Raw genomic sequence first — 18,075 nt, 5'->3', positions numbered from 1 at the left:
AGCCACCATGCTGTGAACATACTCAAGCAGCCTGTTGAGAGGCCCACGTGGGAGGCACTGAGTTCTTCTACCAACAGTCTGCACCATGGGAGTGAACCAGCTTGGAGGTGGATCCGTCGGCCCTGGTCAAGCCTTCAGATGACTGCAGATCTGGTCAATGTCTTGAGTACAACTTCCTGAGAAACTTACGCCACTCCTGGATTCTTGATCCATAGAAACTATGTGAGACAATAAGCTTTTATTGTTTGAGGCTGCTGAGTTATGGGGTAATTTGCTTTGTAGTAATGAGTAACACACCACCACTTTTACTGTCTTATAGGAATGAGGTTGCTGCCAAATGGGTCTATTAATTTGAGAAAGAACTAACACATCCACATACCACACTATGACATGGCACCACACACACACACACACACACACACACACACACACACGCAATGTTTAAGGGAGAGAAGTCATTTCCACAAATAATTTATGCACCCAGGTGAGTAAACAATTATGTTGAAATTGAAAAGAAGAAACAATCAATTTAGCTGAAAAATCAAGGGAGATTTCTTGAAGGGATTTCAGCAGAGTCTTGACTGGGGATTGAATGTTGAAGAGGAATGTTGTCACCTTAACTTCCTTAATTACAGCCAAAAAGACTTATTAGTGATCATAAGGTCTCCTCGGCAGTGTTTGGAGGGTTATGGCTGACCAGGAGGAAGATGGCAATGCTCCGAAGACTATCCATGATACCTCAGAGACATCTTTGTCACCTACTGGGATAGCCCTGTCACAAGCCCCGATTCTCTGCCTGAATACTGCAGCCCTTGAGAAGCAGGAAACATACCATAATAGCACCCTTTATGATGGATAAGGTTACATTGGAAACTGCAACTACTTATCTGCGTGCAGATGGGTTTCCTAACACTGATCCCTGAAACACACGTTTTGACATACTGTACCTGGTCACATATTTGCAGTGTGGAGGAGCAGATGAACGTTTGTGCTTGGCAGACAACCGGAGGGAGAGGGTGAGATCTGTTTTAGTGTGTCCAGTTTCTGGTCCTAATTCACCAATCTTCTTAGAATAGTGCATCTCATTGAGGCTGGAGAGTGAGGCCTGCAGACTAGTGCCAGGATTACTGTGCTCCTGGGTTCCCTCCACAGGGAAGGAGACATCAGGAGTAGGAATCAAGCCTTTTCTCTAACATCAGCTACTCAGGACAATGCAATGCTTCGTATCCTTGCGTGGATCCGGGGAGCTCAGGCTCCTTCTTCCCTAACTCTGTTTGCAAGTTATACACAGAGACCAAGAGAATATATTTTTAACCACTTGGAAAAGATCTTTCTTGTATGAAACAGACCAGAAAAAGGAAATTTGGCAGCACCGAGAGAGGATCTTTCTGCAGTGCAGGTGATGAGAAAGGACTTGGTGTCATTCAGCAAAGCTCTGTTCTCCACACACTCCCTTTTAGGTTTTTTATTTGGTATTTTATCAGCTTTTCACATTGAATAGCACTGACTATAGTGAAATATAATGTCATTCTGGGGTCCTGAAAAAAGAAGCAGGTCAACTTTACATTTCTTTCATTAACATAGAAAGTCAGGAGAATTTTCTGGTGTTTCATATTTTCAGCGAAGTGGAGTATCTGCTCTACTTACTAAAAATGACACTCCACCTCCCATTTCCATCTGCATTTACGTTCTGCACATACTGCTGAAGTAGCTTTTTCCTCCTTATGTTTACTGCCAATGCATTTGCATTTTCTGTCGCAATAAATAACCCAGTAAAACTCTCCAATGGTAGGTTCTAGCCTGGCTCTTTCTAAGCATGGAATCATAGGCAATGATTTATAGTCATGCTGGCCCAGAGGAAGGAAAAAAAATGGATATTTGTAAAGGAAAAGTAAGTGAGTTCAAACAAATGCTCTCTGAGCTCTTAGAAAATTAAAGATGTGAAATTAACACGAAATTTTCTATGACCATAGAAGTTATGGGTTGGGGTGGGAGGCAAGGCAGAGGAAGCTCTCATTTCAGAGGCTCCATTTGTGGGAGTCACCACTCTCCCCGGAATGTCTGGCCCCAAAGTGTACCTCAATTAATGTTTGCTAAAGGGATACTGATTGAATGATTGGTTGGCATTTGCAGAGTGCCTGGCACCAGGAAAGTGTTATATACCTTAACTCATTTATTCTCAGGACTCTTCACAAAGCAGCACTTTCATATCCCCATTTGACAGAGGTGGTAATGGAGGCACAAAGAAGTTGAGAGCTTCCCTGGGTCACACAGCTAAAGAGTGGCGAAGCCAGGAAAACAGGGCCCAGGGTGGTTAGACAACTCCCTCAAGTTTGCACAGCCAATAAGACCAAAACAGAGAAAACAATAATCATAGCTAACCCTTCTGCAGCCCTAGCCCAGAGCCAGGTGCTGTTCTAAAGGCTTTATAGCTATTATCTCAGTTGGTCCTCACAGATTCTGGGAGACAGATCCGATCATTATCTCCATTTTATAAATGAATCAACAGAGGCACAGAGAAGTCAAGGAACTTGTCTGGAGTCACACAGCCAGCAGGAAGAGGAGCTTGGGCTTAAACCCAGGAAAATCTGCCACCAGAGGGTGTACCCTTATCCACCAGGCTCCCCTCCCTTTTTAATCCATAAATATGCAAAAACCCTCAGTGTTGTTAAGTGCCAAGTGCTGATCCAGATGTGTTTGACTCCAGAGCCCATGTTTTGTTATGTAATCCCATTCCAAGGAGAGCATGAGCATGTGGTAGTGGGGTGAGGGGTAAGGGACCACAGAAGGGGGAGGGGGTCTGTTTTGCTGCATGGGTCAGTCATATGAGAAGCTGGATAGGCCATTCTTCATGAAGGGCTCCCTAAGCCCAGCCTTTTCTGCTGACCACCCACTTACCCATGAGCAGCCAGTAGTCACTGATGTGGAGCTCTCTCGTGTGCCACCAGCCAGCCACTCTATCTGGAGCTTAAGACATGGAGGGGCGGGATCAGGTCTGAGTCTGGGAATAGCTCAGGGGCCTGAATCCTTTGGAGCCTCTCACTCTAACCCCCTCATGTTCTAGGTAGGAGGCGGAGGCCCAAAGATGACGTTTCTTGCCTAAGGGGGGCAGAGCTAGCACCTTCCTGCTTGTGCTTTGTCTTCACAGTGGAAGGTGATGGACATGGTACCACCTTGGAATCTGCAGCTTGAACCATCTGAGTCTCAAGTAATCAAAACTGTAAAAGCCCATGACCTTGTGATTTACAGAAGCACAGCTAGGAGACCTGCGAGGCTGTGGCTTCTTGAATGGGGATGGGCCAGCCTGTTTCAACACCTCCATCTTCCCTTGGGGCTCTTGTTCTCTACACAGTAGAAACGCTAACGTGAGAGCTGTGCACGTTAGGAAGGTGACGCAAAGGTGGAGTTTACGGCAGACCCTGCGTTAATTGCTCTAATGCGCTTTCCTGCATTTTTGTATTTTGTTGGAGAAATCTCTTCCTCCCCTCCCTTCCTGCCTTCCACAAATATTTGTTGACATCTGGCTATATGTTACACACTGTGCCAAGCAGTGGGCAGTCAGTGTTTTAAAAAAAGGCACAGTTCCTGCTTACGTGAAGCTATCTACCATGATACTCAGATATTAAGTGGCTCCTTACAGCCTTTGGTCATATCTAAATGTGATGGGCCTACACAGTGATTTGTCAGTTTTTGAAGGATCAACTTTTGATAAGCCAAACAAAGTCATGAACTGTCTCAGCTGAAAAAATTAAAAGTGTATTTCCATTTATAAATATGTCTAGATTCTGACCACGTTCACTCTGGCCCATGTCACCATGGTTTCCCACCTTGATTACTGTCAAGGCTGCCACACTGGGCCCCCTGCTGCCTCCCTGACTCCTCCTTGTCTGTTTTCTACTTTGTGGTTGGAGGGATCCTTTTAAAGTGTAAGGCAGATCAGGTGGCTCAGGAAAAGTCAGGGCTTTCCATCACTCACAGAGCCAGAGCCAAATTTCTGCAATAGCGTACAAAAACCTAAACTGCTCTTTCTGTCTTTGTTTCTCTGACACACACACACACACACACACACACACACACACACACACACACACCCTCTCTGACCTCATCTCCTAAACTATTTCCTTTGCTTGCTTGGCTATAGCCACTCCAGCCTTGTCCTTGTTATTCCTCGAATGTTCCTTAGGTATAGAAGAGCAAAAGATGAAAGAGGAAAAGAACCTGGATCCTGAATGACCACATGGAGCAGAGCTGCCCCACCAGCCTGGATGGTCACCTCTAGACTGTTAACAGGAGAGAGAAATATACTTCTGTCTTATTTAAGGCAATATATTTTGGGTCTCTTTGTTATTATGTAGTCTATATTCAACCCAAAGGACGGCACATAAAGGCCAAATCTGTTTCTCTGTATGCCTTTATAAATAAAGTTTTATTGGAATTCAGCCTCACACATCCACTTATGTATTGTCTGTGGCTGCTTTTGTGCTTCAGTGGCAGAGTTGAGCAGAAGCAATAGAGATTCTATGACTCCAAGCCTAAAATATTTATTCTCTAGCTTTTCACAGAAAATATATGCTGGCCTCTCTTCTAAACAATATAAATCTGTTATTTTCATTTTTCACGTGGAAGTAAGAGTCAAAGAGAGAGTAGCTCAGCTGGCTTCAAACCCAGAACGGCTGGACTTCCCTATTCAGAGCAAATAGTGTCTTAAATGCACCAGGCTAAGAAATGAAGTCAAGCCATACATTTAGTCACACTCCATTCAAACATGCAAAAAATTAAGCTGCTGTATTTTTTTGTCTAATTGACCTAATTTTTTACTGGACTCCCTAGCACTGGATAGTAAGTAAACCATGCATAGACCAACCCACTAATGTTAATGTAATCTAACAATTTCAGTAGTCCTGTTGGACCATTCAGGCTGTTATGAGTTAAACATTCAGTTTTTCAGATTTCCACCCTCTTCAGCTTCTCGTGCAAGATAACGTTTAGGGTCCTGGTGGCAGTGGGGATGGGGTGGAGTGGGCAGTGGGGAAGGGTCTTCACGTGCATATAGAATCTTCTGGACAAGCTCTGTCTTATGCCCTATTCTGATTTGGTCTCTGACCTCAGGACCACTGAGGTCCGGTTGATCCTATCTAATCTTGCTGAGTAACTTTGGGCAGTAACTTCTCATCTGAAAAAATAGGGATCATAACAGTGCCTACCTCCCAAGGCTAACTCCAGGATTAAATATGAGATAATAAACGGAAAACACTTAGACAAGCCTCACATTTAATAAACGTTCAGTACAGGTCAATATCATTGCTTTTGGCCAGGACCTATCACTGGATCTTGGCCATTTGCTCCCATCTTAGGAAATGACCAGCAGTGGACTCTCTGTTCCCTGCAGGACCCCCTGCCAGCCCTGTCAGCCCCTCCAGGTCTCCTCAGCAGGGCGTGAAAATGATATCCCCTGGTGGCCACAGGTGCTGCTTCTGCCATAGTTGTTACCCCTACATTGCGTCATGTTGGAAAAGGCCACTTGGTGGACTTCTCCCGGACATTCTGCACATCCATTTGAAACTCACAGAGAAGCATGTCTCCGGCTCTGCAGAGTTTCTGGCCCTCCCCTTCCCTCTGGAGCACACTCCCCACATCCAGAGCCTTGGCCATTCTTTCTCTGCTTCCTCTGCCTGGCTCCTCTTCCTCTCACAAACTCTTGGACTGGAAAGAATAGCCTTCTCATTTCCTTGTCATCATATCATGGCTTCTTCCTGTTCTGTCTTACAGTAAAACTCTATGATCTAGGCAGCTAAGCTCTAACGTAGTAATGAGAGGAAGGGAGTTTAGAGAGTCCTCTGCTGACAGCGCCCAGCTATCAAGACCATTGTCTTGTTAAAGAGGTCAAGGAAGGCAGCCTGGCACTCCAGCTGATTAATGACCTCTTTCTACTGGATAGAACCTGCCCTTTCCTTCCCTGGGGCAACTGGGAATGATCATCCCCACTGGAGAAGCACTCTGGCAGATCCACTAGGTGGGGATGTTGTAGAAGGGAACTGAGTAGCAGATGTCTGTTTGGCCTAAATGTCCTCCAAGGTCCTTCCTAGCTGAGGGCACATGAGCCAGTGTCATGACTTATGGAGAACCAAGGGTGCTTCTGGCATTCCAGCCTGGGACAGGACTCTGAACTCTGGTTTTTCTATTACCCCAGGAATAGTGCAGATCCAGTCTAGGGGCTTCTAAGTGCAGGTACAGCCTTGAGAAGTGGCTGAATGCCCCTGTTTCAGGGGCCACATTACAAGGTACTGAGATACACACTTCCAGTTGGCTAGTCATGCTTATGCTTTCCCAGGTTGGAACCTGGAACCAGCCAGCAGGTGCAAAGGTGGGGTGAAGAAAAATCTATGCAAATAAACAAATGTTTCTATCTATTAAAGCATCATGTAAAAATGCCTGAATGAACAGTCACCAATCACAGAGGGAATGTTAGAAAAGCCTGTTTTATACTCTGTGCTGGTAGTGTGCACTTTTGGGGCTCCTCAAAGGGACAGGCAGAGGCAGACATCCTTCAGAGAGGTTCTGAAGCCCACGTGAAGACCAGTTGGAGGAAACATGCCAAGTTGATTAAGCTGATGTAGATGCAGAAAGCCAGCTGCAGTTTCAAACATGAGCTACAAATTAAAATTCAATTATGCAGGTGTCACAGGCTATATTTTCCAAATTTGGCCCCAGCAACGCCTCCCATTCCAGTGCTTAAATCTGGGTGGGCTTGTGGCTCATTTGTAACCAATAAGATGCAACAGAAGTGGTGCTGTGACTTCCTAAGCTGGGTTATTGCAGATGAATTAGGTATTTTTGTGGCATGACAAATGACCACAAACTTAGTGGCTCACCACAACATTTAGTATATCACATTTGGTATATCACTTCTGTGGGTCAGAAGTCTGAGTATAGCTTAGCTGCATTCTTTTCTCAGGATCTCCCAAGGATGGAATCCAGGCGTGGTCTGGGCTGTGTTCTTATCTGAAGGCTCAACTAGGGAAGAATCTATTTTCAAGTTCCCTCAGGTTTGGTGAAAGAATTTATTTCCTTATGACTGTAGAATTGGTGGCCGCTGATTTCTTTAAGACAAGTGTATTCTTTTTCTAGGGCTGCTGTAACAAGATACCACAATCAGGGTGGCTTAAACAACAGACATTTATTTTCTCACAGTTCTGGAGGCTAGAAGTCTGAGACCAAGGTGATGGCAGATTTGGCTCCTTTGGAGACCTGTCTCCCTGCCTTACAGATGGGTGTCTTCTCGCTGGGTTCTCATGTGGTCTTTCCTCTGTGTGCACACATCCCTGGTGTCTCTCTCTCCTCTTTGTTATAAAGACACCAGTCAGATTGGACTAGGGTCCACTCTGACAGTCTCCTTTTAACATAATCACCACTTTAAAAGTCCTGTCTCCAAATATAGTCGTATTCTGAGGGCCTGGAGGTTAGGGCTTCAACATATGAATTTGGTGGTGGTGGTGATGGGGGCAATCCAGCCCATAATAGCAAGCAATGGAGAGAGAGATCGAGAGAGAGAGAAAGAGAGAGAGAGAGAGAGAGAGAGAGAGAGAGAGAGAGACTCTGTTGCTTGGATTCTTTCACTACAGGGAAGATCTAGGTCTTCTAGGCCTTTTTTTTTTTTTTGAGATGGAGTTTCACTCTGGCACTGGGCAAGAGTGCAATGGCGCAATCTTGGCTCACTGCAACCTCTGCCTCCTGGGTTCAAGTGATTCTCCTGCCTCAGCCTCCCAAGTAGCTGGGATTACAGGCGCCTGCCACCACACCCAGCTAATTTCTATAATTTTAGTAGAGACGGGGTTTCACCATGTTGGCCAGGATGGTCTCAATCTCTTGACCTTGTGATCCGCCCACCTTGGCTTCCCAAAGTGCTGGGATTACAGGGGTGAGCCACTGTGCCTGGCCCATCTAGGTCTTCTTTTTGAGGATCATATGATTAGCTCAGGCCCATTCAGGATCATCTCCCTTTTGATTAACTCAAAGTCAACTGATTAGAGACCTTAATTACACCTGAGATGCCCTTACACCACTGCCATATCACATAACATAATTACAAGCATGACATCGCATTCCCTTGCCATATTTATTGGTTAGAATCAAGTCACAGTTTCTGGCAGCCTCAAGGTGAGGCAGTTATATAGAGTGCAGACACTAAGAGGTAGAAATCATGGGGGCCTCCATGGGGAATGTCCACCACAAAAGATATTGCAACCTCAGTTTGGTTTCCTGGGCCACTCATCTGGAGCTCTCTGTTACCCATGTAAGCGGTCTTACTGTTCCGAGGCCTCCATGTTGAGAGAGAGCCCAAGCTAGCCCATATAGAGACCTCAAGGAGAAGCCTTGAGACTAAATGAAGAGAGAGGAAGATTCCTGGGCAGCCTCTACTGCTCCAGCCACTATCTGACCACAGTGCAGGCGAGACTTGAAGCCAAGACCACCTGGCCAAGCTCTTCCTGAATTCCTGGCCAATAGAAACAATGAGAGCTAATGAAATCACTATGGTTTTAAGCCCCTATATTTTGGGGCCATTCATTATGCAGCAATAGTAACCAGAATAGCAGGCATTCCAAATGGGACATCACTCCTTGTATTGGTAACTCTATGGAATAAGCATCATAGGGAGTTTATTTAGCAGCCTTTCCTGCCTCCTACCGCCCGTATTCTCTAACCCCTTATTTGTTTATTCTTCTGCATTGCGCTTCCCGCTCTCTGGTATACTATATGTTTAGTTACTTGTTTGCTTACTGTTTGTTCCCCCCCACCACCACCTTCCAAAATGTAAACTCTACAATGGAGAATTTTGTCTCTTTTTTCATCATCTGGCAGGTATGGATCCTCAATAAAACCTTTAGTATTTCAGCTGTTGATGGCTGGCCTAACAGCTGGAAAGAGGCCAGAACAAGATAAAAAATTGTCCTGAAAAGGCAGAAGATCAGAAAACCACAGAGAAATCAATGTGGAAGTGTCCATAGAGACCATACAGCTCAATGCCACACCATCCTTGAGGAAACCGATGCCTAGACAACAAGGACTTGAATGATACAGGAGGTAATGGCAGAACTGGTGACTCCAACCACGTCCTCTGCTCCTCCTTCTTGGGTTCCTGCCACGAAGTCACTTTCATAGGGATTCCATGCAAGGTGGTCAGTGTTTTGACGGCTCCCTAGGTTTTCTGGTAGAGTTCTGCTGGGACATGTACACATCAAAAGACATTTTAATTATTCTTAAGACTCTTTCCTTTTTATTTCTCTATCAAAATTCCGTTATGGCATTACATTGATTTTTTTCCATGTGTGGAGGTAGGCTATGTTATACTGTGAATGTGTTTCATTTCAGAAGATTAGGGGATCATCTTAGACTGGGATCTCTGGAAAGCAGGGCCTCATGGGAAGGCTTTGTTACATGGATTGACTATTGGAGAGCAGGATGTAGGGGAGCTGGAGTGAGGAACAGAGAGAGGAACAAGTTGGCTCATGCTACAGGGGCTGCTGCCTGATCATCCCACTGGGACCTTCTAAGTAGCTGTAGTCGATGAATTTTGGAGCTGCATACCACGGGGATGAAAAGGGAAGCATTTATCCATCAGCTTTGTTCATCCCCCATTGGCCAGGGGTGGCCTCATAAGCATTTACTCTCCCCACTTCTGAGTCAGGCAGGCTGTGGGGGTGCCCCATATGAAGGCATCAGGATGCATGTTCACCCAAGACAGGAGGACAGGGGTGCGTGGTGAATCCCAGTACATATGTCCAGTTGTACCTGCATAAAGCTGATCAAAGCCAGCCTGGAACTGGTCACTGCAGTGGTGGCTGGGATAAGAGGTGGGGCTCAGAAGATTTTAAGGAGTACTCAGGAAAGATCTATCTAATCCCCTAAACCTCACAGTGCAGACAAGTGTCAGTGCTTTAGAACGAAGCGTCTGGGAGCTTCTGTGATGCGCCTGTGGCATTTGTGGCTAATCACATGACCTGGATTTGTCATCTTAGAGTCCTCTAGGAAATTCCATCTGCAGCATCAAAGTCACACGGGAAGTTCAAGTGCCTTTATATTTGGAAAGAACTGAAACAAAATCTCACTTCTGGGAATTCTCGGCTTCTTAAGGTCTCCCACTTCCCTGATGCTGCAGTGGGTGTCCAGTTTGTCCTCACATGGGCTCTGAGTACATGGAGGTTAGTAAGGGGGGTGCAGGGAGCTTAGCCTGCAGGGAGGATGCTGTGAGGAAATTGGCTGCGCTGACGTAGAGCAGCCATCATTCACTGAGAACGCACCAGTTCCAGGCACTTGGCAAAGCACATAAAAGACATTTTCTCATTTACTTCTCTGGGAAATAGTATTCTCATTTTATAGAGAAGCAAGACTGGCTACATAACTTATGTGTCCCAGGACACAATGAAAATGCAGGGCCCCTTGTTAAAAATGATTACGAATTTCAAGACAGCAACAGCAAAGCATGAAACTAAGTAGGGAACCTTTCCAAGTGGAGGACAGCCTGAGCGTCTGCACGTTTCACAGACTCTTGAAACTGACCCTGTAGAGGAGGAAACCAAAACTCAGAGTCGTTAAGTGACCTTCCTACGATCACACACAGTGGTAAGCATTGGTGTCGTGATTTGAATCCAGGTAGTCTCACTTCTTCATGAACATTCTTGGGCTGAAGCAGAGGGGTGTGCTGGGAAGTACACTCCATTCAGAGGCAGACGACTGGTGTCCCAGCGACTCCTCACTTGTTAGGTTTCCCAACCCAGGTTTCTTCTACCCAGCTTCCTCGCTAGCAACTTGAATTCAAATAGTGATTGTCAATTCACTCTGTAAGCCCAGCACTGCAGCGGCCTCCAGAGATAGAGGCGAGTGGGGATAATGACAGTTGTCTTGCATTTTGCCGATGGCACAGATGACAGTGCACTTCCAATGCACGGAACTACCTGATCTCAGAGCACTGTTTCCTGCTGAGAGGTTAAGGATTCCTGTGTTTTTCCTTGGGAATAGGATTTCAATAAAAGACTATTGAGGAACAGGACCTTAACTAAATCCCAGCTGCAGCCATCAGTGCTCTAGGCTGCAGGCGACTGATGCTGGCTTGAGCTGGCTAAGCAGAAAAGGAGTTTATGAAAAGGGTGCCCGGGCTAAACACTAGATCCTCTTCTCTCATCTCTCTGAATCAAAGCCTCCCTCAGAACACTGACTGGCAGAGCCTCATGCAAGGAGGGACTTGGCCATTGGGGGTTTCTGAGTTCTGCCATGTGGAGGCCCAACTCTTAATGTCAGGATTTCCCCAAACTTAGCAAAGATGCTCAAACGCTTGAGACAGACTGAAAAGCAAAAACATCAGTGCATTGACTTCAAAATGACACCGTAATGATCAGTGATGCTCATGTTTAACTCATGTCACAGAAATCCAGCTACTGTGGCTGAACCAAAAGAGGGTTTATTCTGCTCACATGATGAAGAGTCCTGGGTGGGCAATGCTGGGCCTGTGAAGCTGCTTAAGGTACTAGTCTCCTTCCTCCTTTCACCATTCCTATAATGTGACTGTCAACCTCATGGTTCCAAAGAGGCTGCTGTACCTTCAGGCGTTGTGTCTGCATTCCAGGCAGCAAAAGTAGGGAAGGGCAAAGGGCAAAAGGCAGATGTCAGTCAAGTCTTCTTCTTCTCATGCTAACAACAGCTTCCCCACCCAGTTGACTTCCATTTATGCTTTTTGACAAAAACTAAGTTACATGGAATCTAAGGAGAAGAGTATTTGAACACAAGACCATCACCAATACAATCAGGATTTTGCTAGTATAGAAGAAACAGAAGTGAATATTGGCTCGGCTGACCAAGCAGTGTCACCCACAGCCACTCTGACACCATTTTGGCTCAAAAAGCCTCGCTAGCATCCCACTGCCCATTCCAGCACTGTTTAATAAAAATAGAACACAAACCACAAATGCCAGCTCCATCTGTCCTTTAACATTGTATGGCAGCCACATCAGAAAAGAAACAAGAGTCTGGATGCAGTGGATCACACCTGTAATCCCAGCACTTTGGGAGGCCAAGGCAGGCAGATCACCTGAGGTCAGGAGTTCAAGACCAGCCTGGCCGACATGGTGAAACTCATTTCTACAAAAATACAAAATTCAGCCAGGCATGATGATGGGCACCTGTAATCACAGTTACTTGAGAGACTGAGGCAGGAGAAGCGCTTGGACCCAGGAGGAGGAGGTTGAAGTGAGCCAAGATCATGCCTTTGCACTCCAGCCTGGGTGACAGAGTGAGACTCCATCTCAAAAAACAAAAAAAAAACAATAAGAAGCAGGTGAAATGAATTTAAATATATCATTTACCATGATCTATCCAAAGTATTATCATTTCATCATGTAATCAATTTTTTAAAAATAGTAATACGATTTTTTTTCATACCAAATCTTCAAAACCCAGTGTTTGTTCTTTTCCACTTGCAGCACACGTCAGACTAAGTTCATCTCAAGCCCTTCATAGTCACCTGTAGCCAGCAACTTCCGTACTGGAGAGCACACGTCTATACTTAGACAATTGGCTGTCAGCTGGGTGTTTTTAAAAGTGCAGGGGAGTTGGGCTGTCAGCAGAGATGATGAGGGTCCTGAGAAACCTTTGGTAATCACACAGGCTTAGGACGGTCCCATGATGATGAAGAATTCTCCCGTCCAAATGCTGATAATGCTTCTATTGAAAACCACTCTTTCATGCATGCAAAGAGCCTAGAACAGTGTCTGGCTCACAATAAGCACTGAATGCAAGTTTATTATTATCACTGCCGTGCAGCCAGGCCCAGGCTTCATCTTCTAGCATAAACATCCTCCGTAATCTCACAACGTCACCCCAATGCTTGTACCAAGAAACTACATACACACACACTCCATAATAATACATATGGGTAGTTTCTGTATCTTCTATGCATATTATATTTGTGCATGTGTGTGTGCACAGTCCCGAGTGTGTGTATGTGAATATATATATATATATATATATATATATTTTGGGGGTATTCATATATCTCACTTTAGTGCTCTGCAAATCTACCTTGAGAATAGGAGGGTGTATTAGTCCGTTTTTACTCTGCTGATAAAGACATACCTGAGACTGGGCAATTACAAAAAAAGAGGTTTAATGGACTCACAGTTCCATGTGGCTGGGGAGGCCTCACAATCATGGTGGGAGGTGAAAGGCACGTCTCATATGGTGGCAGACAGAGAACTTACGCAGGGAAATTTCCCTTTATTAAACCATCAGATCTTGTGAGACCTCTTCACTATCATGAGAACAGCACAGAAAAGACCTACTCCCATGATTCAATTACCCCCCACCAGGCCTCTCCCACAACACGTGGGAATCATAGGAGCTACAATTCAAGATGAGATTTGGGTGGGGACACAGCCAAACCATATCAGAGAGTAGCTATAATTAGTTTTGTTGTACAGATAAGAAAGCTAAGGCCAGAGAAGTTAAGCTGCTTGCTTAAGTTCACACAGCAACTGAGGAAGAGCCACAATTTCAACCTTCTTTGCTAGAGATTACAGGTTACTATCCATAAATCTGGGAGCGCTAGCAATGCCAAGGCTATAGGTATCATGACTGAAGCCAGCCCATCTTCCACTGGACTTGCCAAAGACCTGCCAAGACCTTCCTTGGGTGACATACCAGAAGAACAATTCTGCCTGGGCCTGGGCCCGAGGCTCACCATACGGTTTCACTCCTGTCCTAGAAACGAGCCTGGAGCCGGCGACAAAGAGAAACATCCTAGTGCAATTTCAGTCTCAACAATGACAACTGATGATGCACAATAGCAGGATCTGGCCTGTAATCAGTTTCAAGCTATACTTAGCCATTTAGGCGTCCATTCTGCTCACTCCAGAGAGTGTGGGGGAGAGTCACACAGCCCTCAGCTTCAGCTTCTGGCTCATCACCGCGGAGCACCATGCGGAAAAAGGACCCCTTTGTGACCGCACTGTAAATTACAGCCCAGGCATTCTGGAGCCTCAGTTAGAGTGGATTTTTCTGTCTCCTAAAAGAAGAATCTGTTTTAGGCTTAATTACAGTCTGTCATTACCCGCAATCTTATAATGATCCAAAGTCCCTGGAAAATGATAATAATAATAAAAAAGAGAGAAAATCGATTCAAATATGAATGGAAAAAGGCAGACAAATGGAAAAAGGCAGGGAGGTGCTGGTAGCGTTCTTCAGAAACAATTGTACCATGACGATCAGAGCTTTACAATGGTAAATACTTATTCTGGCTCAGTTGTCAATTTACCGGGCCCAAGGGCTCAGTGTTAACTTTACCCACTTTCTGAATCTTTAATCTCATTGCTTCAGAATTCACCTTATAAAATGCAGGAGCAGCTCCCATGATAAATTGATGCTGAAAATTCGAAAACTGAGATTTAATAGGACAATGCTTCTCATATCCTGTGAGGATGCCTTGAACAAATGAAAAGTGTTCAGTGATTGCTCTTAGTATGTTAGCAAGGAGATGCTGAGGTTTATCAGAATTAAGTTTTGTCAGTTTTCATGGATAGGACTTTCAGGTAGAGCCGACCATTGGGAGCTCCCTCTGGTGGCCATATCAGGAATAAAAATGTGTCTCTTCCACCACCTCACTCACCTCCAAAAGCAAAACTGAGACCAACCGACCAAAGCTGGTGAATCCGTGACTGTGTACTAGGGTGGGAGGCCTTAGGGAAGTCTCAAATGTTGTGCTTAAATTTTCCTGGAGTCCAGATGTCCTTCGGAATCCACAAAACCTTGTGAAGCGATGTGAACGTCAGGAAAAAATCCTTTTTTTCTTCCTGTTTAACTTCCTCAAGTTATTTATGGACACAATTACTTTAAGTTATATACAGATTATATGAAATAACTCCTTGATTATTTTTAATTTATTGCTTGTGAGAATTCCTGGTGCATCAAAGCAGCCTTTTAACACCATTCGGTTCTACAACAAGATTCTCGGCTGAATTCAGTTTACTGGAATTAACATCAATGCATTGGATGTGACACAGTTTGCAACATGGAGCTGACTGTGTTTAGAGAGGGTTGAACAAGTTCCCAGGGCAGGTTCCTTTTCCTGTGATGGTCCCTGGGTCACAGAGAAAACTTGGCCACCATCCCATGCAACTCCTCCTTTTCTTTCCCTTGCACTCTGGTTTCAGGAAGGAAATGATGACATGACTTACCCATCAGCCCTGTTTCCTGATTTTGAAACCACATTGAATCTATTCAACTGTAGGAACCAGGTTAGGAAAAAAATGAGTTAGGAATCATTACACTGTGAGTAACAGAAAAGCCAAACCAGTTTAAACAGCATATGGAATTTATAGGTGCAGATAAATGACAAATCTAGATGTAGGTTTCAGGTAAGGCTTAATCCAGTACATCAGGACTATCACCAAGGACCCCACTTCTCTCCATGTCTTCTCTCTTTCTTCTAAGGTATAGCAGACACTGTCTGTGCTCTGACAGTTCCCCACAGCCTCTCCTGAAAATCACTGGCAGACATTTCCTGTATACTTAAAAGCTTGCCTTCATCTTTCTGCCTGAGGGCATTCTCTGTTACTGGTGCTGTACACCAAGCTGGAAATGCCAGAAGATTAACACCCCAAGACTGACCCTCAATCCTAACATATAAAAGTTAATAAATAGCCCCAGGTTCCTTATCCAGGGACAATTGGGAGATACACTCCACAGTATTTCTCAAGGTATTTCCCAAGACACTGAGTTCCTGTCCCCAATGGTGGCCTTATTAATGCACCCTTTATTGGCTTCCATTTCTTCCCTGTCTCACTTCCCTTCTCTCTCAAAGTGCTCGCTGTAATTCCTCTCCCCAAAAACCATTTGCATGCAGTCCTTCTCAGGGTCTCCTTGACGGGAAAACTCAGGCTAAGAACAAATTGCACCACCGCTTCCAGAAGGGAGCCGTGAGTGTTGGACAACCAGCCACAGACGTCATCCTACTGAGAAATCCTAAAGACACGCCCAAGTCAGAGAAACCAGAAGACTTCCCTTCTGGATATGGGGCATTTTACCAAAGGAAACCAGTGAGTCCAAGTAGATCTGAATATGTGGCAAAACTGCCAGCATTTCAACTGTGAACGGCACACAGCATGCTAAAACCATTTCATTCTCTGGTGGGCGGTGGGTGGCGAGTGGTGGGAGGAATGACAGGGAAAGGGAAGACAGTTCATTTTATTCACGGGGAAAATTAGAGCCAATGACCATGGGGGAATGGGCTCCAAATGCCATCCCACCCCCATCCTTGCCGCTTCAACCAAGGTTTTTCTGATTTTCCTGACTGCTCCAGAATTCACTGAGCTTCCACACCAACAATGAACCATCCCTCACAATTTAGACTAATGGTGCCCAAGAGAAACAGAACGTGAGCCACAAACACAAGCCACCACATGCAACTTACAATTTCCTACAGGTAAAATTAATTTTAATAATGTACTTTAACTCAGTAGATCACAGATACCTTTCAACATGTAATTAATATAAAATTTTTAATATAATATTTGTATGATGTGTGTTTTACACCACCCCACATTTCAGCTCAGACTAGCCGCGTTTTACATGCACGGCAGCAGCAGGTTGGACTACTGTGTCGGATAGCACAGATTTATTTATTCATTTATTCTTTTTTTGAGACAGGGTCTTGTCATGTTAGTGAGGCTGGCGTCAGTGGTACAATCACAGGTCAGTGCAGCCCCAAAGTCCTGGGCTGAAGCCATCCTCCTGCCTTGGCTTCCTGAGTAGCTGGGACTACAGGTGTGCACCATCAATCCCAGTTAATTTTTAATTTTTTGTAGAGATGAGATTGTGGTTATGTCGCTGAGGCTGGACTGAACTCCTGACCTCAAGCAATCCCCCTACCTCGGCCTACCAAACTGCCAGGATTACAGGAATGAGCCATTGTGCCCAGCCAGGTAGCACAGATTTACAACATATCTTGTTACTATGTTTGCATTGAGCTTTTGATTTTCAAATTGTTTTCACATATGTGCGTATGATCATCCGGTTAATATTCCTAAGAGGCAGACCTATGTGGTATTGTCATCCCCGTATTGGTAATGCCTTATGGAGGTTAAGCTATTTTTCCTCCTTAGGGGTAGCAGGGCTGGGAATAGCGCTAGACTCTAGCGCTGGGCGCCTTCGACCTTGCCTTAGGTATTTCATCTTTGCTATCTTCTTCAACATCTGGTATTAGCTAGACAGGCTTATTGATTCACAGGTAACATTAGTCAGATTTTGTTTGGCCACAAATGACAGAGACTTAATTCAAACTGGCTTAAGCCTAAATAATGGAGCTGTGGCGGGGGGTGAAATGTTGGTTTGTAAATTGAATGCACGTGGTTTCAGGAATGGCTGGATCAAGGGAGAAATGGATGTTTCCTGACTCATGGCTCTGCTTTTGTCTGTGCTTAGTAGATCTCAGGCAGGGTCACCACACAAGATGGCTAAGAGGATCTCCAACCCGCCAGCTTGGCGTCCTCAATGGAAAAAGAATATCTCTTTGCTAAAGCTCCAGCAAATGCGCTGGGGAAGGAGCTCGTTGTTCAGGCTTGGGTCCATGCCCATCCCTGAACCAGTCATGAGCACCGTCACTGAGTCCCGTGTCCACTCCTGCAACCAGAAAGCAACACAGTGCCAAGGGTGGTCCCCCAAAGAAAGGGGAAATAATGGGTCCCAGGCAAGCAGAAACCACAGATGTCTTCCCTGCCAATCCTGCATGTCTGTCTTTGAATTTTGTAATTAGAAATGAGGCTTGCTTGTTTTTCCCAATCAGGTCCATCCCTTAATCAAGCCTGAACAGGCTCCTGGGAAGCGCAGGGCCTGTGTTACGCTGTGACCCATGCACCCTCCTCTAGCGGCCAGATGTTCTCCACAATCACGCATAGCTTCCAAATCCCCGCTCGGCTCCAGAGCAGGTGTCCCTCGCACACACCTGACAACACTGCTGGGAGCATCCTTCATAGAGGACACCGTATCAGCACAGGCCAGATGATGGCACGCTTTTTGTTTTCTTTTTCCTTT

Source organism: Sapajus apella, unplaced genomic scaffold (genome assembly GCF_009761245.1).
Source record: "Sapajus apella isolate SASKATOON/1434 unplaced genomic scaffold, GSC_monkey_1.0 scaffold5, whole genome shotgun sequence".
In the NCBI taxonomy this organism is placed as follows: Eukaryota; Metazoa; Chordata; class Mammalia; order Primates; family Cebidae; genus Sapajus; species Sapajus apella.
The sequence above is the reverse complement of the archived record's forward strand: the minus strand, read 5'-3'. Positions refer to the sequence as shown.